Source organism: Furipterus horrens, unplaced genomic scaffold (genome assembly GCF_987537825.1).
Source record: "Furipterus horrens unplaced genomic scaffold, mFurHor1.1.pri manual_scaffold_2, whole genome shotgun sequence".
Lineage (NCBI taxonomy): Eukaryota > Metazoa > Chordata > Mammalia > Chiroptera > Furipteridae > Furipterus > Furipterus horrens.
In genome coordinates, this window is record NW_028327172.1 from 145,852,789 (window position 1) to 145,874,266 (window position 21,478).

A 21,478-nucleotide genomic window follows, 5' to 3' on the forward strand; every position below is an offset into this window, starting at 1 on the left:
GTTGCATATAACCTCTCCTTCTCATCCTTTCTCTTTAATAGTGGTTTATTCGTTTGTGTGTCTAGCTTAGCCCCCCTATTACTTTAAATAATACAATATAATTACTATATAAACCCAAATACAATACAATCCCACTTTCTTACTATACTAAGTATTTTTCTATCCTTTTCTTCTATTTTTCTTAACATACAATGTAAATATTACTAACTGGCTTGCACAGTCTCAACTATTATTAATCTATCAACCCCTCTATCAAAAATTATATTTTTCCTCCCCAAAAACAACTCGTATCTATTCTTCTTATAGTATAAAAGCTCAAATCTCTTTACATTTATATTAATACGGGCTAGTTGGCTAACGATAGCAGGATAGAGTGGGGGATACTTTCTGAGGGTGTGGGTCTCCTGCCTGGGCTGTGTGTTTATGTCTTTAACAGCATATCCACAAAAGAACTCAAGACAAAGCAGATAGAGTGACTCTCAACCAAGTAGCCAGAAGGAAGATCCTATCAAAGAACATCTGAAATATAACCGAACAGCATAAACAAACGACATAAAGGGTAACTTAAGACCATCAGGCTCAGGATATCAAAGAGACTGCACCACTGAAACTCCCAGACCTTCGATAAAGAATATTACACCACAAAGGAGGGAAGTCAAAGCAGACAACCCCCCCAATAAATAAATAAATAAATAAATAAATAAATAAATAAATAAATAAATAAAAACAAAAAGAATCCAACATGGTAAGACGCAAAAATAACCCCTCAATGAAAAGAAAAGAGGAATCCTCAGAAAGAGAGATAGACGAAATAGACATAGCCCAAATGTCAGACATGGAATTCAAAACAATGGTGGTAAAGAAGCTCAATATACTCGACATCCTTAAAATCAACTATGACAACCTTCAAGGAAGTTACCAGCAGCTCCAAGAAAATTACAGGGAACTGGCAGAGAACTACACCAGCATAAAAAAAGACATAGAAATCGTTAACAAGAACCAGGAAGAACTTAAGAATACAATCTCTGAACTGAAAAACACAGTAGAATCAGTCAAAAGCAGACTAAACGAAGCAGAAGATCGGATTAGTGAGTTAGAAGATAATGTAGAGAAAAACTCCCAGACAATACAGCAAAATGAAAAACGATTGAAAAAATATGAACAAGATGTAAGGGAATTACAGGATAGCATTAGGAAAAATAACTTAAGGATCATCGGAATACGAGAGGAAGAAGAAAAGGAACATGGAATTGAAAATCTGATAGGAGAAATAGTGACAGAAAATTTTCCGAACCTGATGAGAGGAAAAGCTATGCAAGTCCAAGAAGCACTGAGAGTTCCAATCAAGAGGAACCCCCAAAAACCCACTCCAAGGCACATCATAGTTAAAATGGCAACATTCCAAGACAAAGAGAGAATCCTAAAAGCAGCAAGAGAAAAGCAGCAAATAACATACAAGGGAGCTCCGATAAGGCTATCAACTGATTTCTCAACAGAAACATTACAAGCCAGAAGGGAATGGTCAAAAATATTTCAAGCAATGAAAAACAAAGGCCTACAACCAAGAATACTCTACCCAGCAAGGCTCTCATTCAAAATAGAAGGTGAAATAAGGAGTTTCTCAGACAAAGGAAGACTGAAAGAATACATCTCCACCAAACCAGCATTGCAAGAGATGCTAAAGGGACTGTTCTAGGAAAAAACAAGAGAGGAGAGGAACAGAGGTACAAAGGGAAATGAATAAATACACGTCAATAATAACCTTAAATGTAAATGGATTAAATGCTCCAATTAAAAGACATAGGGTAACGGAATGGATAAGAAAACAGGACCCACATATTTGCTGTCTACAAGAAACACACCTCAAAACAAAAGATTTACACAGACTGAAAGTAAAGGGATATAAAAAAATATTCCAAGCAAACGGACCGGAAAAAAAAGCCGGGGTAGCAGTTCTCATATCAGACAAAATGGATTTCAAAGCAAGGACAATAAAAAGAGACAAAGAAGGACATTTCATAATACTTAAAGGAACAATCCATCAAGAAGATATGACTTTGATAAACATATATGCACCCAACATAGGAGCACCCAAATACATAAAGCAAATACTAGAAGACCACAAAAAGGATATCAACAACAACACACTCATAGTAGGGGACTTCAACACTCCATTATCAACAATAGACAGGTCATCAAAGCAAAGAAACACCAAGGATATACAGGCATTGAACAACACACTAAACCACATGGATCTAACTGATATATATAGAACTTTTCACCCCAAAGAAGCAAAATATACATTCTTTTCAAGTGCACATGGGACATTTTCAAAGATAGACCACATGATAGGTCACAAAACAAGCCTCAACAAATTCAAGAAAATTGAAATCATATCAAGCATCTTTTCAGATCACAATGCCTTGAAACTAGAAATCAACCTCAGAGGAAAAAATCAAAGACACCCAAACTCATGGAGATTGAATAACATGCTATTAAATAATGAATGGGTTAACAATGACATCAAAGAAGCAATCAAGAAATTTCTAGAAACTAATGATAATGAGCACACAACAACCCAAAACCTGTGGGACACAGCAAAAGCAGTCCTGAGAGGGAAGTTTATAGCAATACAGGCATATCTGAAAAGGCTAGAAGAATCTCAAATAAAAAACCTAACCACAATGCTACAAGAACTAGAACAACAACAACAAACAAAGCCTAGGGCAAGAAGAAGGAATGAAATCATCAAGATCAGAGCAGAACTAAATGACATAGAGACTAAACAAACAATCCAAAAGATCAACGAAACTAGGAGCTGGTTCTTCGAAAAAATCAACAAAATCGACAAGCCTCTAGCCAGTCTAATCAAGAAAAAAAGAGAGAAGACACAAATAAACAAAATCAGAAATGAAAGAGGAGAAATCACGACTGATAACTCAGAAATACAAATGATAGTTAGAAATTACTTCAGACAACTGTATGACAAGAAATTTGACAATCTAGAAGAAATGGACAAATTTCTAGAAACATACAACCTTCCAAAACTGAATCAAGAAGAAGTGGAAAGTCTCAACAGACCAATAACAAAGAAGGAAATTGAAACAGTAATCCAAAATCTCCCGGCACACAAAAGCCCTGGACCGGATGGCTTCACAGGCGAATTCTACAAAACATTCAGGGAAGAACTAACTCCTATCCTCCTCAAACTGTTCCAAAAAATCCAAGAAGAAGGGAAAATCCCAAACTCTTTCTATGAAGCCAGTATTATCCTAATCCCCAAACCAGGTCAAGACACAACAAAGAAAGAAAACTACAGGCCAATATCACTGATGAACATCGATGCTAAAATCCTCAATAAAATATTGGCAAACAGGATCCAGCAACACATCAAAAAGATCATACATCATGATCAAGTGGGCTTCATTCCAGGGATGCAAGGATGGTTTAATATTCGCAAATCAATAAATATAATACATCACCTAAACAGAATGAAAGACAAAAATCACATGATCATATCAATAGATGCAGAAAAAGCACTTGATAAAGTTCAACACCCATTTATGATGAAAACACTCAGCAAAATGGGAATAGAGGGAGCATATCTTAACATAATTAAGGCTATATATGAGAAGCCTGAGGCCAACATCATACTCAATGGACAAAAACTGAAAGCATTCCCCCTGAACTCAGGAACGAGACAAGGTTGTCCACTCTCTCCACTCCTTTTCAACATAGTGTTGGAAGTCCTAGCCACAGCAATCAGACAAGAAAAAGAAATAAAAGGAATCCAAATTGGGAAAGAGGAAGTGAAACTTTCATTATATGCAGATGATATGATAGTATACCTAGAAAATCCTATAAACTCCACTAAAAGACTACTCAATATAATAAGTGAATTTGGCAAAATCGCAGGGTACAAAATAAATATACAGAAATCCAAGGCATTTCTGTACACCAACAATAAAATAGCAGAAACAGAGACAAAAAAGAAAATACCATTTACTATAGCAACAAGAAAAATAAAGTACCTAGGAGTAAACTTAACCAAAGAGATAAAAGACCTGTACTCTGAAAATTACATAACATTGAAGAAAGAAATTAAGGAAGAAACAAATAAATGGAAGCAAATACCATGTTCTTGGATGGGAAGAATCAACATCATCAAAATGGCCATACTACCCAAAGCAATTTACAAATTCAATGCAATCCCTATTAAAATACCAATGACATATTTCACAGACCTAGAACAAATACTCCATAAATTCATATGGAACCAAAAAAGACCCCGAATAGCAAAAGCAATCTTGAGACAGAAGAACACAGCAGGAGGAATCACAACACCAGATATCAAACAATACTACAAAGCCACTGTAATCAAAACAGTATGGTACTGGCATAAGAACAGACATATAGATCAGTGGAACAGAATAGAGAGTCCAGAAATAAACCCAGGCCTCTATGGTCAACTAATCTTTGATAAAGGAGGAAGGAACATAAAATGGAGTGAGAAGAGCCTCTTTAACAAATGGGGCTGGGAGAACTGGATAGGGACCTGCAAAAAAATGAAACTAGACCACCAACTTACACCACACACGAGAATAAACTCAAGATGGATCAAAGACTTAAATGTAAGCCGTGACACCATAAAAGTCCTAGAGGAAAACATAGGCAAGAAAATATCAGATATCTCACGTAACAATCTCTTCACGGATACATCTCCTAAAGCAAGAGAAATAAAGGAAAAAATAAATAAATGGGATTACATCAAACTGAAGAGTTTCTGCTCAGCAAAAGAAAACAACAGCAAATTGAAAAGGAAACCAACCATATGGGAAAACATATTTGCCAATGACATCACAGACAGGGGACTGATTTCCAAAATATATAAAGAGCTGATACGACTCAACATCAAGAAAACAAACAACCCAATTAAAAAATGGGCAAGGGACCTGAACAAACACTTCTCCGAAGAGGACATACAGAAGGTCCATAGACACATGAAAAAATGCTCAACATCATTAGCCATCAGGGAGATGCAAATAAAAACCACAATGAGATACCACCTTACACCAGTCAGAATGGCCATCATCAACAAATCAACAAGCAACAAGTGCTGGCGAGGATGTGGAGAAACGGGAACCCTACTGCACTGTTGGTGGGAATGCAGACTGGTGCAACCACTATGGAGAACAGTATGGAATTACCTCAAAAGATTAAAAATGGAACTGCCTTTTGAACCAGCGACTCCACTACTAGGATTATACCCGAAGAATCTTGAAACACCAATTCAAAAGAACTTATGCACCCCTATGTTCATAGCAGCACTGTTTACAATAGCTAAGTGCTGGAAACAACCTAAGTGCCCATCTGTAGATGAGTGGATCAAAAAACTGTGGTACATTTACACAATGGAATACTATGTAGCAGAAAGAAAGAAGGAACTCCTACCATTTGCAACAACATGGATGGAACTAGAGAGAATTATGCTTAGTGAAATAAGCCAGGCAAAGAAAGAAAAATACCATATGATATCACCTAATACAGGAAACTAAAGAACAACACAAACAAAGGAACTAAATAGAACAAAAAGCAGAATAGCAGTCAATAGGGGGGAGGGGAGAGGGAGAGAAGGGGGATAAGTAAGGGAAGGGTTTAATTAAAGAGCCTGTATAAAAGACTCATGGACATAGACAACAGGGAGGGATATGATTGCGGGAGAGGGGGTGGGCTGGGTGGGGGAGAGAAATTGGGGGAAAAGGGGACAACTGTAATTGAAAAACCAAAAAAAAAAAAAAAATGATAACAGTTAATACAAAAAAAAAAAAAAAAGATTAACTTTTATCAACACTAGTTTTTTAAAAAATAAATAAAATATAAGTAGTAGAGGTTAAGTATTCTTTAATCTCTTTTCCCGTTCTGCTTCCCTACCCCCATCTCTTCCAAGATGAAGACTGACACATACGGAAGGATTCACAAGTGAGTGAGCCATCTTTGTACACTGGCTGTGTTAATCTTCTGTGCTGTTCCAATTTTAGTTTAGCATGTATTGACCAAGGTTTTCTTTAACATTTAGAAAAACTTGAAGAAACATAGCCAAAATAATAAATTATAGCTTGTTTATGACATTTAGATAAAAATATGAATCTTCATAGAAAGCAAAAGACAAATATAAGTATTAAGATAAAGAAGAAAGAAGAAAAAGGTTAAAATGAATAATGAATTGATCACAGCTACTTTTTTCTAGATGTCCATTTGATCTCTTGTTTTTTCTTTAAGCTCACATTCAAAGTATTAAGTTAAACATATGAAATCTTTAAATTATGCACTTACAAGCCATTACTAATTTTGTCACAGTTTCTAAATTAGATTGGTCTATGTTCTGAACTGGGAAGAAAAGGATATTGTTCCCTTTACTGTAATTCTACTGTGTTATTAGGGTGTCACAGTGGCTGCTTTACAGTCTAGTTTGAGAATAAGTCCCTTTGTCAAGCTTGGTTTGGTCATCCTTTGGGCAAACCTTTCACTTAAGCAGAACACAACTCAGTTATGAGAATGAGGATGAGGATTCATTCCTATTACAGGATATCACAAAACTAGAATTTTGAGTTAATGGACTCACCAATAAGGATGTCTGAAATATAAGATTTTCTCAAGATCTGTAATTTTTAAATAGAATTTCAAATTGCATACGTGACACTTAAAGTTTATATTGAAACAATCATTTTAATTCATTCAGAAGTACACTTCTTTTACTCTGGTCAATCTAAATATTCGAACATAACTTTTCAGATACTATAATTTAAGAACCACAAGATACAAATTATTACTACTGAAAAGTCACACTTTTTGAATTAATTCTTGTAAAATATCTTAAATAAGCAAAAGCCTATAATGGTAAAAGCTAGTATTTGTGTAGTACTTGAAACACAAGCTATTTATTTTATTCCTTAATTTCACAAGAAACCTATTATGTATTGTCTTCTCATATAAAGCTACAAACAACATGATTTATTTATTAGTATGAATGATAATTTTTTTAAAGTGGAAATTAGTAATTAAATAATAGATGTCTGTCTGTATGTTACATTACACATAATGAGAGATTTTATCTGCATTTAAAGGGTTAGTTATTTATTTCTAGTATAAATTATATCCCTCATTAAAAAAATTAAAACATATGAATAATGAGCTGCCCCATATAGATTTTTTTTTTTTTTACTTATTTTGAGTAATGAAACAAGGAGGGAGGAAAATTTCCACAAGTGTCTCTAAAAAACCCAAAGAGTTTTCACTCTTGTTTTAGAATCAAAAGCATTTAAGCACCGACTGATAATAACTCATAACCAAGGAGGAGCTATTTAATGAGATGGGCTTGTCCTTAACTTGGCTATTACTTTTTAAATTCTGGATTACAACACCTCATTATATAAATGAATTTAATCTTAGAGGAATGTGCTTTATATTTAATTTTTAATTTATGCTTTCTTTCTAATCTGAGTAATAGGATTGGATGCTAGAGAAGGTTTTTTTTAAATATGTGTTATTTTATATAAGTACCTTTTCTTTTAAACTTACTGTAATTTACTATGAAAAAAAAACAAGAAATAGTAAGAATATGCATTTATATACACATGTACAGTGAAAAGGATCTCTATTGTCATTCTTTTATACTAGATGTTTTCCAAGTGTGATGTTAGGATGACTTGCAACATTTAATCATCTAAGGAGTTGTTAAAAAATTAATTTCCCACTTTCCTCCCCAACTCAGGTTCATTGAATCAGAATCCTCAGGCAGGGGCTGTGGATCAGAAATATGTACACAAAGTAAGCATACCTGGTGATACTGATGGAGATAGTTCAAGGAGTGATCTTAAAGTCATGCTTTATGGACTAATGTCACATTCATCTAAGGTTTGTTTATAGAACTTCTTTGAAGCCACTATAATATAATGCCAGATGTATATCTATCATATATTTATGAGACATATAAATATATGAGCTGATCATTTATAATTTGTGGGACTGGTTATGATTTTGGCAATAATTATGGATTTTTAAATATCACTAAATTAGTCCAGTTCCTGCCTTGATAATAGGCCAGTCAACAGTACTGAGATGTTGACTGGTGCACACACTTGAGTGACAACTTCAGATTAATTATTATGCCACATTGACATTATTTTCTGTGTCGTTTCATATACTCCTTTGATAAACATAAAAATTAACATCCTGGAACCTAATGAACCAAATAAATGTACAAACAAAATAGAAACAGAAGCATGAGCACATGGAACAGATTGATAGCCATCAGACGGGAGCGAGGAGAGGGAGACTGGATGTAAGAAAGTTAAAGGATTGGCCAAAGGACATATATGCATGACCCATGAACATGGACAATGGTGTGGAGATTGCCTAAAGGAGGGCAGGGTTAGATAGAGGTGGGCAAAGACGAAAAAGTGGGGACAACTGTAATAGCATAAACAATAAAGTATATTTTAAAAACTGCTATCTTTTCTCATAAAGATTCTGATATGACCCCTGCCAACCTGCCAGCTATGCCCCAGCCCCAGTTAAGGATAAAAATCTTATTTGCATTCCCATTAGCTCAGGCTGTATTTTTTTGCAGTTTGTATTTTCAAAAGTAGCTCTCCTTTATTTTCCAAATAGAAAATTATAACATCAATTATTTTCTGTCTATACAGTCTTCTTCCCCTGACCAAGTATCCCCTAGCCCTGCAAGAAGTACTAACATGCTCATCCTATTGAGAATCACATTTCTGTGAAATACTATCATGCTTAAGATGAAAATTTAGATATCGATTCAAATTGCCATTATTCTTGGAACAAGTTTTACAGTGTACAAGATTAATTCCACAAGTCACCTGATTAGCGGATGACGCTAGGACTCTGAGCTATCACTAGGAATGGAGAAAGAGATCATCCTATGACTATAACCCCATGACTGTCCTTTGATGATGTTTTTTTCTTTTTTTTTTTTTTGTATATCTCTCTGCCCTCTATCTAAACTTGTTCCTTGTTGCTATCTCCAGAAACTCTCTAGACTATTTCACATGTCAGTTATATGGGGGGAACCCACAAACCCCCAGAATTTATTTATAAAAAATTGTGTATTTATTCTTACATGTTTAAACTTTAGTCACCTTCAAAGTACTCTCCTCCATTTGATACAATATTCCTATCGAGATGCTTTTCCACTGCTCAAAACAGTTTTTGAATTCATTGATTTTGATGCCTTTTGGTGCTTCTCCTTTTTTTGTTTGTTTGTTTCACCTTTTCTACATTGGCAAAACAAGTTCTTTGAGGACTTTCTCATCTAGAAAACACACACACAAAAAAGTCATTGGGGTGAAATCTGGTAAATAGAGAGGGTAGGGCAAGGGGGTCATGCCATTTTTGTTCAAAACCTGCTGAGCACTCAGCATGGTGTGGGCAGGTGCACTTGTAAATTACCCAACATGAAATGGGCAAGTGTATTGAAAGAGTCTTCAAAAAAATAAATAACTGAAGCTGAATGCAGCTTCTCACAACAATGCCAGCAGGTACATTGATACAGATGGGTTACTAGAACAATCAGCTAGCAGGGGAAGCCTGTACTACAAAGCACCCCCCCCCCAAGATAATTCTGGCTGTTCTGGTCCCCGCCCCCCCTTGTACATGGTCATTGTTTGCTAATATATATCTCATCTCAATTTAGACCATGTTTTATCCTTGCAGGTTTTCAGAGATCTTCTGAGTCTATAATACAACCTCCTGATTTTTATCTTTCAAGGTATTTTCCTCCACTCCAGCATGGAGTTCTTTTGTTCCTTCCATCTCCACTCATTCTCTGTTTCCATATCTAGGTAGTGCCAAGAAAACTATTATGTATGTCCTCCTTACTGCAATGCAAACATTTCTTGTCTGGCCCTTCATTTTGGTTGACCTTCATTAGGTAAATTCAAAAGTTAATCCTCAATCCCTAAGCATGTATTTCTTCTTTTCTATGCCTCACAAAAGAAAAAGTTTAAATGATCTCCTAAAGATTAATACTAAACACTTCATAGTTCATAAAACAAGAAAAGTAGAGGTCATTTCAAAGAGAGCTTATGGGACCAAAACCAGGAGCTCTTAACGCTGTGACCTAAGATTGAAGTTCTCCATAGGGTGTAATAGACACTCAATAGTGCTATGTTTTCCTGAGGAGCTATAAGATTAAACTACTCATATCAGTGATTAGTGTGTGGTAAAGTAAATAAAATAATTGTTCTCCAAGTTTTTTTTTTTTTAAAGAAAAGTAAGTAGCTAATGATCATCTAAATCTAATACATTAGAAATCTCATACCTCTAGGTGTCACAGGATTTAAGGGTTGTAGAATATTTTCAAGCTATATAATGATAATAGAGGGGTGCCATTTCTTATTTGGGGGAGCTGCTAATTTTTTTGATGGCCAAAAATAGTTATGGAAATTAAAATTTTAAAACTTAAATTATATTTGCTGAGGAAGACTTAAAACGTAAAGGGTAAGAAATTGAAAAATGAACTGAAACAAAAGTGAAAATTAAAATGCTATTAGACAGCCCTGGCAGGTGTGGCTCAGTTGGTTGGAGCATCATCCCTTACACCAAATTTAGTGGGTTTGATTCCCAGTAAAGGCACATACAGAGGTTGTGGGTTTGGTTCCAGGTTGGGGTGTGTATGTGAGGCAGCCAATCATTGTTTCTCTCTTTTCTCTCACACATTGATGTCTCTCTCTCTCCCCCTGCCTCTCTCTTTAAAATCGATAAACATATTTTTTAAAAAGGTTTTAAATGCTGCTAGAAAATTTAATATAAGGAAGTCACTGAAATATTTTCAAAGTGACATATCAGGAAGAAAAAGTAGCAAGTAGCTAAAACTAGTGAGGTAATACTGAAAACCAATAAGGAGAAAAACCTTCCTAAAAATGATGGATGATTTAATCAGGACAACTAGAATTAAATCAGAAGAAGAGAATACACACAGGTAGTAAAATATGTCAGACCAGATTTTGTAGAGCTAGGAAAAAAATGGATTATTGAATTCTTTAATAATAAATGGAATACTCTAAATATTAAAAGAAACTGGTAGACTTTTCCAGTTATGTGCAAAAGGCATTCATTAACAATAGCACATTACAATTCATTAAACATTTTTGATGCTGTAAGAGATTCTAAAGCTTTCATTTGCATTTTATTACACAAATTATACTGTGATTTTATGTCATTTTAAATAGGTCATAGAATACCTGAGTTTGAATGTTCCTTCATTTTTTGCAGAATTTCAATTAATACTGCATATTTCAATAAATTAGCCACAGTTAAATAATACTGATGTTCTAGTACAAAAAATACAATGGTAACAATGTTCTATCTATTTGAAAATATCTTACTCTGATAAAGACAACAGGAACCTGTAGGAAAGCTTGAAGTGGAAAATAATATATTATTTGAAGATTACTTTGTTACTTTTGTGGTTCATAGTCATAGTATTATTCCTTAGATCTATATAATATCATCCCATATATTTCTGTGAAATATATTTTACCCCTTTCTGTCTTCAATTAATTAATAGGATATTTTTTGGTATGCATTCAATATATGACATTATTGATTGTGTTTTTCTTTTGACAACCTTTTTTCCAAAATAAATGTAATTTCATTAGTATTATGAACTACAAAGGCATTTTAGGTGTTCCTGGTAACTTATTATGATATTAACATGCTTCATAACATATATCACAATATATTTACTATAAGAATATTTGTTCTAGGTTCAAACTTTTAAATGGCAGACTTGGATCGTTGGAACACCATGTCCTCTAACCAGGATTTTACATCTTCCATTCTTAAAAGACACTGGCTAGAGCTACATGGTTTTAAAACACTGTAAAAGGAGTCTTATATAGAACTTGATCATACCATCTCCATCAAGTTTCTTTGAAAACTGCCTTAAAGTATTTTCCAATTAAAATGGGGATTGCTCATTAGATTATTCTCAACTAATTTCCTACATATTTGTCTACTAATCCTCTGATAGTGTAATAGAATTTATCTCTAATACTTATTTAACAGAATAAGAAAGAACAGAAATGGGTCTTTAACTTAATTATATATTTTTTAAATTATTTTTTATCCTCACCCAATGATAATCTCATTGACTTTATGGAGACAGGAAGGGAGGGAAAGAGAGGGAAAGGAAGACCGATGTGAGAGAGAAACATCAATCAGTTTCCTCTTGTACATGCCCTGACTGGGGACTGAACCCACAACCCAGGCATGTGCCCTGAGTGGAAACTGAACACCTGATCTTTGGTTTATGGGATGATGTTCCAATCGACCACACCAGCCAGGGCTAGTGTTTTAACTTTAGAAATATTAGTTCAGATCTTCTGAAGATCACATGCAAAGAGAATATGATCTATAAAAATTTACATTTATCTTGTCATTCTGACATAAATAAAGAGGCATAGTTAGGAATCTTCCAGATGACTGTGGTGTTTATAATGGGTGTGTACTGGAGCCATCAAGTTTCAGGTGACTGCGTGTACAGCTGAGTTTCACCACACCCTTTGAGACTTTTCAAGCTTTTGCATCACACTACATGAGCAATCCTGACTCTTGCATTTGTTGATTTTAATCATCCACATCCCATGCGAGGTTTGGCTTTCATTCTTTAATGAAGGTTGCTATAGTGTGATAACCTATTAACAGTTCTCAGATTTAAGTAGTGCATATTTATAATTTTGTTCATATTAATTTTCCCTCCCAGCAATAATATAATGTTTGTAGTAAATCAACTCTGTGGTGTTGTTTTTTATTGTAGAATAAAAGAAAAGAAACTAAAAATAGAATTATAAGCTTTAACAAGAAAAAAATGGTAGTAATATTTAAAGAAGCAAAGAAGATCTTCAGAGGGGAACCAAATTACCAGAGAAATTCTGAAATGAGTGACAAAAAATAAATAAATAAATAAAAGAGCGTAGGTTAGAATAAAGAATAAAACCAGACTAACTGGATACAAAACAAAACATGCTTATTGCAAAATCAGTGCCATAAAGGAAATATTGTAAAGTATTCATGAATACTTCTGCTGTGTGTTATGTTTTATGATTCTTAATGTTGAGAATAATTAGATTTTTACACAGAATATGTTAACATAAAATAATATAAATGTTATAATTTCAGCCAGCAATCAGTATTGTGTCTACTTCCAGGTAAAGAGATGACAAAATCAATTTTACCTACATACTAGCCATGTAAATGTGCCATCATAATACATGTATGTGCCCTAAGAGATTTATATCTACTGTGATTTCTTTTTTACTTGCAGACATAATTTATTTTTCCAACTCAGTTCTTGATTGCACATAGGGACTATTTATATATCATTGTCCTATTCAAACAGGCTTGAATGACTGTCACTGGATGAATGGATAAACAAAATGCAGTATATACATACAACAAAGTTGAGACTCAAAACCATATAGAAATGGCTAGGAATAATGGAGATCTTCCCCAAGACACAATATAATAAAACTATCAAAATCAAAGAGAATCTTAAAAGTAGCAATAGAAAAGAAGCTTGTCACTTTCATGGGAACCCCTATCAATAAGGCTATAAGCAGATTTCTTAGCAGAACCTTACAAGCCAAGACAGAGAGGAGCAACATACGAGATGGCACCCCAAAAAATAAAATCACAGAATTTATTTATAAAACATTGTGTATTTATTCCTACATGTTTAAACTTTAGTCACCTTCCAAGTACTCTCCGTTTGCTGCAATACACTTATTGAGATGTTATTGCCACTGCTCAAAACAGTTTTAACTGGTTGATTTTAATGCCTTTCAGGGCCTCTGCACTTTTTTTGTTTCACTTTTTCCAGATCAGCCAAAAGTTTCCCTTTGATGACTTTTTGCATCCAGGAAACAAAAAACAAAAAGTAGCTCAGAGGCAGATGAGGTGAATAGGGAGGGTGAGGCAAGAAAGTCATGCTGTTTTTGGTCAAAAACTGCTTAACACTCAGCACAGTGTAGGCAGGTGTGCTTGTAAATTGCCCATCATGACATATGCAAATGTGTTGGAAGAGTCTTCAAAAAACGTTTGCTTAAGCCAAGCACAGCCTCTCACAACAATGCCAAATGGTACACTGATACAAGTGGGTTCCTGGAACACTAAGCTAGTAGGAGAAGCCTGTATTACAAGGGGCCCATCCTCTAGAAGATAATTCCTGTTTTTTTAGGAGGTCACTCCTTTTATTTAAAGACCTTAAAGAATAAACTACCAACCAAAAACTTTATCTGGCCAAGTTGTCCTTCATAAGTGAAGCGAGAGAAAGAGTTTACAAGACAAAAGCTGAAGGAGTTCACCACCACTAGACCTGCCTTGCAAGCAATTCTGAAAGGAGTTGTTTAAGCCAGAGTGAGAGGACACTAATTAGTAACATGAAAGCTTGTAAAAATATGAAATATATTAGTAAAGGCAATCATATAGTTAAACACAGAGTACTCTAATACTGTAATTTGGTGATATGTTAATCAGTTAACTCTATTATAAAGATTAAAGAACAAAATATTAAAAATAGCTCTATCTACAATAATTTGTTAATGGAAACACAGTATAAAAAGATGTAAATTGCGAAATTAGAAACAAAATGTGGGGGGCGTAAAAAGGTAGATTTTTTGTATAGGATTCAAATGTTATCAGCAAGTCACAAAAGAAGACAGTAAGAGAAGAGGAAAGGAACTACATTTCATCTAGAAAACAATCAATGAGATGGGATTACTAAATCCTTACATATCAAATAATCACTCTAAGTGAAAATGGATTGAATTCTGCAACCAAAAGGCATAGGACACCTGAATGGATTAAAAAACAACCAAGACCCAAATATATGTTGCCTATGGAAGACTCACTTAGCTTCAAGGAGATGCATAGGCTTTGAGTGAAAAAATAGAAAAAATAGTCCGTCATCAACAGAGAGGAGGGGTAAGTATACTTATATCAGACAAAATAAACTTTAAGTCAAAAACTATAATAACAGGCACAGAGTCAATATATCAAGTGTATGTAACAATTGTAAATACATATGCACACAACAGCAAAGCACATAAATATATTAACTAACAGATCTTAAGGGAAAAATAAAGAACAATACAATAACAGTATGGGATTTCAGTATCGCACTTTCAACAATAAATAGAGCACTCAGACAGACAACCAATAAGGAAACATTGGATTTGAACTATACTTTAGATCAAACTGACCTAATAGATTCAGAATATTCCACTCAACAGCAGCAGTATACACATTCTTCTCAAGCACAGGCAGCATAGATCATATGTTAGGTAACAAAACAAGTCTCAGCAAATTAAAAAAAATTAAAACCAGGCCAAGTATCTTTTCCTACTACAATGGAATGAAACAGAAATCAATATAGGATGACAACTGAAAAATTAACAAACATGTGGAAATCAAAACACTCTTAAACAACCAATGGCTCAAAGAAGAACTCAGAAGGTAAATCAAAATGTATCTTGAAACACAACACACCAAAATTTATGAGATGCAGGGAAAGCAGTTCTAAGAGGGAAGTTGAAAGTTATAAATGCCTACATTGAGAAACAAAAAAGCTATTAAATAAACAACCTAACTTTACACCACAAGGAACTAGAAGAGGAAGAATAATCTGAGCCCAAAGTTAGTAGAAAGAAGAAAATAACAAATATCAAAGGAAAAGTAAATAAAATAGAAAATAGAAACCAATGGGAAAAAAATCAACAAAAATAAGACTTTTTTGAAAAGATAAACAAAATTGAAAAAACATAGTTAAACTTACCAAGCAAATAAAAAAGAGGACTCAGAAACATAAAATTATAAACGAAAGAGGAGGCATTACAAGCAATACAACAGAAATACAGAGAATCTTAAGAGACTATTATAAACAGTTGTACACCAACAAATTAGACAATCTAGAAGAAATGGATAAATCCTAGAAACATACAACTTACCAATTCTGAATCATGAAGAAATAGAAATTCTAAACAGACCAATAGTAAGGAAAAAAGTTGAATAATTAATCAAAAACCTCCCCCCCCAAAAGAGCTCAGAACCAGATGGCTTCACCAGTGAATTCTACCAAATATTTAAAGAATTAATGACAGTTCTTCTCAAACTGTTCCAAAAATGCTGAAGTAGAGACCACTCCCAAACTTATTTTAAGAGAGAAGTATTTTTTGGATACAAAAGCCAAATATGAATTCTACAAGTAAAGGAAACTAGATCAATATAGCAAATAAATATAGTTGCAAAATTTTGACTGAAATATTAGCAAATAGAATTCAACACATTTAAAGTATCAAACAGCATGATCAAGTGGTATATACCCCTAGGGTACAAGGATGGTTACCATATGCAAATTAATAAATATAATCGTCGGCAGCCGTCCGTCTCGAGAGACGATGGTGTAGCTTCTTAAGAGTCCATCTGCACCGCCGAGAATGGCTGTGCAGTCCGACTCGGGAGTGACACGGTATCTGTCTCCTCCCGTGTTGAATCGACATCTTACGATGACGCTGGAGTGTCCTCTCCAGTGAAGCTGAAGCTACAGAGCCTGGGCAGGGTGATATGGAGGGTCTGCTGTTGCCCATGCAGCAGACCCCCCCTCTCTTCGCAGCTGAAGGGTCCAAGGGAAAGACGGAGTCAATACAGCTTGGCTTCAGGTGCGCCGTTGCCGGTGTTGACTACAACGTCAAACCGCCTTAGGGACTCCGGCTCCGGATTTTCTGTCGGGGTTTACTCCCTTAGCCTTTCCCCTGAAGAGGTATGCCGCAAGGCAGCGGAGGTTTTTTGGAGTCAGAGTTTTCCTTCTCTGATGTGCCCTGACTGGAAGATCGAACCAGCGACACTTAGCTCGCAGGCCGACGCTCAATCCACTGAGCCAAACCAGCCAGGGTAAATAAATATAATATACCACACTAATAGCCCTGTGGATTGAGCGTCGGCCTGCGAGCTAAGTGTCGCTGGTTCGATCTTCCAGTCAGGGCACATCAGAGAAGGAAAACTCTGACTCCAAAAAACCTCCGCTGCCTTGCGGCATACCTCTTCAGGGGAAAGGCTAAGGGAGTAAACCCCGACAGAAAATCCGGAGCCGGAGTCCCTAAGGCGGTTTGACGTTGTAGTCAACACCGGCAACTCCTGCGGCGCACCTGAAGCCAAGCTGTATTGACTCCGTCTTTCCCTTGGGCCCTTCAGCTGCGAAGAGAGGGGGGCTCTGCTGCATGGGCAACAGCAGACCCTCCATATCACCCTGCCCAGGCTCTGTAGCTTCAGCTTCACTGGAGAGGACACTCCAGCGTCATCGCAAGATGTCGATTCAACACGGGAGGAGACAGATACCGTGTCACTCCCGAGTCGGACTGCACAGCCATTCTCGGCGGTGCAGATGGACTCTTAAGAAGCTACACCATCGTCTCTCGAGACGGACGGCTGCCGACGACCACACTAATAAAATGAAAAATAGAAATCACATTATCATCTAAATTATCCTAAAACAATCAATTACACTCATACCTAGGTACTTGTAAATTCCTTTCAGAACTCCTTATGAGTGCTGAAACCGATGAGTACCAAACCATGAAGCATTTTATTTTTCATGGTAGCATCATGACTCATACAAGTTCTAGTAAATACAATGAGTCCCAAGCAAGTGCCAAGTGCTGAAACATTTTTTTTTTCTTGTCAAAATGTTTGACAAGTTCTGAAGCCGACAAGTACCAAGATATGACTATATTTTTACTGTTTAAAATTCTAAAATTCATATGGAGCCACAAAATTTTTTCAAATATTCAAAGAAATCTTACGAAAGAGTAAAGCTGGAGGTCTCACAAAGCTATAGTAATCAAAATAGCATGGTACTAGTATAAAAGTAGACATGTAGATCAATGGAACAAGATCCCATAAATAAACACACTCATACACATTCAACAAATATTTGAAAAGGGAACCACAAATACCACATAGGGAAGGAATAGTCTTTTGAGAAAAACAATGCTGGGAAAACAGAATATTTACATTCAAAAGGAAATTTTCACCTATTTTATATCACAAAAATTAACTCGTAAAGGATTGAGGATCTAAATGTATGACCTGAAACCATACAACTCCTAGATAAAAATACAGGGAATAGGTCATTGACTTTGATTTTGGCAATCATTGTTTTGGATTTGGCATAAAAAACACAAGGAACAGAAGGAAAAGTTAACAAGTGGGATTACATAAAATTAAAAGTCTTCTGTACAACAAAGAAACAATCAACACAATAAAAAGGCAACCTATGAAATGGGAGAAAATATTTGCAAACCATATGTCTGCTAAGGGGTTAATATCCAAAATATATAGTATTTCCTCACTCATCACAGGTATTATGTTCCAGAACCCCCCCCACCCCCGGAAGTAGGAACCTTACATTTAGTCTACATTCTTAAACCTATGTACGTAACTTTAACAACATACATATACAGTACTGTAAAATCCCACAACATAGCAAAAACTCTGTGATAAATAATTAAATATAATATTTTTAAAAATCCTGTGATACAGTGAGGCTGCAATAAGTGAACCACGATATAGAGAGGGACTACTGTATATGATACTCATAAAACCTATTAGCAAAATTTCCCAAATGATATGATTTTTTAAAATGAAAGAAGGACCTGAATAGACATTTTTCCAAAGATGACATAAAAATTGTCAACAGGTACATAAAAAGGCATTCAACATCACTAATTATCAGGGAAATGAAAATCAAAACCACCAGATATCTCATACTTGTTAGAATGGCTGTTATCAAATAGGCAAGTGATAACAACAAATGATGATACAGATGTGGGATAAAGGGTACCCTTGTTCCTGGTTGGGGGAAAATTGGTTCAGCCACTATGGAAAACAGTATGGAAGTCCTCAAAAAATTTAAAATGGTCCAGCAATCTCACTTCCGGTATATATCCAAAAGAAATTAGGTCACTGTCTCAAAGAGTTATCTGGACCCCCAAGTTCATTGCAGCTCTGTTCACAATAGCCAAGACATAGAAACAACCTAAATGTCCATTTATGGATGAGTAGATTTTAAAAATGTGATATAAATGAATGAGTGGATATTACTTTCCATAAAAAAGGAAGTAAATCCTGCCATTTGCAACAACATGGATAAAACTTGAGGACATTATGCTCGGTGAAATGTCAAAGGATGACAAATAATGTATGAACCCACCTATATGTGGAATCTAAAAAGATGAATTCATAGAAACTGAAAGAATATTGGTCATTGACAGGGGCTGACAGGTGTGGGATATGAAGAGATATTGGTCGATGGATACAAACTTCCAATTTAAGAGTAATGAATTCTGGAGGTCTATGTATGCATTGTGGCTATAGCTAACACTGCTACTATATCATAGATTGGAAGTTCCTAATTGAGTAGATATTAAATATTCTTCCCATAACACTAACAATAAAATGATAATTATGTGAGATGAAGGGTTTATCAATTAACCTTATTGTGGTAAACATTTCTCAATATATATTTGTATCTGGTCATCACATTATACACCTTAAACTTATCTAATGTTATGTCAATTTCATCTCAATAAAGCTGGAAAGAATATCTAAAATCAATAACCTAACTTTTGACCTTAAGAAATTAGAAAAAGAAAACAAGCTAAATTTAAAACAAGCAGAATGAAGTAAATAATAAAGATTAGAGGGAAATGAATGAAATGAAGAATTGAAAACAATAAAGTCAGTAAAACCAAAAGACATTTCTTTGAATGATCAAAACTGACAAACCTGTAGCTTAATTGATCAAGAATAAAAGAGAAAAGATTCAAGTTAGTAAAATGAGGAATGAAAAAGTTATGATTAACATAATAGATATTAAAAAGTAATCATAAGGGAATATTATGAACAACAGTATGCCAACAAATTAGGTATTACATGGACACATTCTGAGAAATACACAAAATAACCAAACAGGCTCAAAAGACAGTAGAACATCTGAACAAATAACAAGTACAAACACTGAATTAGCAATAAAAACAACTTTAAAAAAGAAAACCCAGACCCAGGTGGCTTCATTGGTGAGTTCTACCAAATTAATACTAATTCTTCAAACTTCTCCAAAAAAGAGAAGAAGAGGGAATTGACTCATCATTCTATAATGCTAGTTTTATCCTGATGTTAAAATTGGACAGACATCACAAGAAAAAAGAATACGGCCACTATCTCTTAGGAATATGGTTGCAATAATCCTCAAAAATACTAGAATTCTGAGTTCAGAATCTTAGTAAAAGGAGTATAACCCATTAACAAGTGAACTTTATTTCATAAAGGCAAAGTTTGTTCAACATACCAAAATCAATGTAATACACCATATCAAAAAATAAAGGGAACAAATGCATAGTCATATCAGTAGATGTAGAAAAAGGAATTTGAAAAAATCCAACATCCATTCATGATAAGGAAAAAAAAAAAAATCTCAACAAACTAGGAATAGAAGGTATCTTATTCAGTCTGATAAAGGGCCAAAGTGAAAAACTCAGAGCTAACATACTTAATACTGAAAGAATTAAAGCTCTCCCTCTAAGATCAAGAACAAGATAAGACACTCTTAACATTTTCTATTCGGCACTGTATTGAGGAGGTTATCAGGGTAGAGAGATCGAGCAAAAAGGAATATGGACATAAACAACAGTGTGGTGATTGCAGGGGGCAGGGTACAAGGGAGTTAAATGGTAATGAAAAATACAATGTAATTTTTTTAAAGGACAAGCTAATAAATAAATAATTAATAAATAAATGAATAGACAAATAAGTTTAAAAAGAAACATTATATTAGAGGTTCTAGCCAGGGTAATTAAACAAGAAAATTAAAAGCAACCTATTGGAAAGAAAAACATTTAATTATATTTGCAGATAACATGAACTTACATATAAAAAAAACTTTAAAAAATCACACATGTATAAAAACTATTAAAATGAATAAGTGAGTTCACTCAGGTTGCAGAATTTGAGACTAATAAGCAAAAATCAATTTTACTTCTGGTCAGATTGTATCCCCCAAAATTCATGTTGAAGTTCTAATCCTAAGTATTTCATTATGTGACTCTATTAGGAGATAGGTCCTTTAAAGTGGATATTACATTAAAATGGGGCCATTAGGATGTGCCCTAATTCAATCTGGCTGATATTCTCACATAAAGAGGAAATTTGGACTCAAAAAAAAAAAAAAACAAAAAAACTTAAGGGGTGCACCTGCACAGAGCAAAGACCATGTGAAGACACAGAAAGAATGTAGGCATTTGCAGCAAGCCAAGGAGAGAGCCTCTGAAGACATCGGGCCTGCTGACGTCTTGATCTGGGAATTGCCTCCCGAACCATGAGAAAATGAATTTATGTTGCT

General features: G+C 34.8%; 1 long non-coding RNA gene and 1 other non-coding gene across 2 annotated transcripts in view; one reads left to right on the top strand and one right to left on the bottom strand.

Annotated features, from left to right (window-relative positions):
• Nucleotides 1-17,644, bottom strand: part of LOC150019675 (uncharacterized) — a 39,753-nt gene extending 22,109 nt beyond the window's left edge. The window contains exon 1 of the long non-coding RNA XR_016509282.1: nucleotides 17,593-17,644. This is a non-coding gene — a long non-coding RNA (uncharacterized LOC150019675). The remainder of the gene's footprint in view (nucleotides 1-17,592) is intronic.
• LOC150019676 (small nucleolar RNA SNORA25) lies at nucleotides 10,089-10,215 on the top strand. Its single transcript, XR_016509543.1, has one exon. It is a non-coding gene; the product is annotated as a small nucleolar RNA SNORA25 (small nucleolar RNA).
• Nucleotides 17,645-21,478: the final 3,834 nt, after the last annotated feature.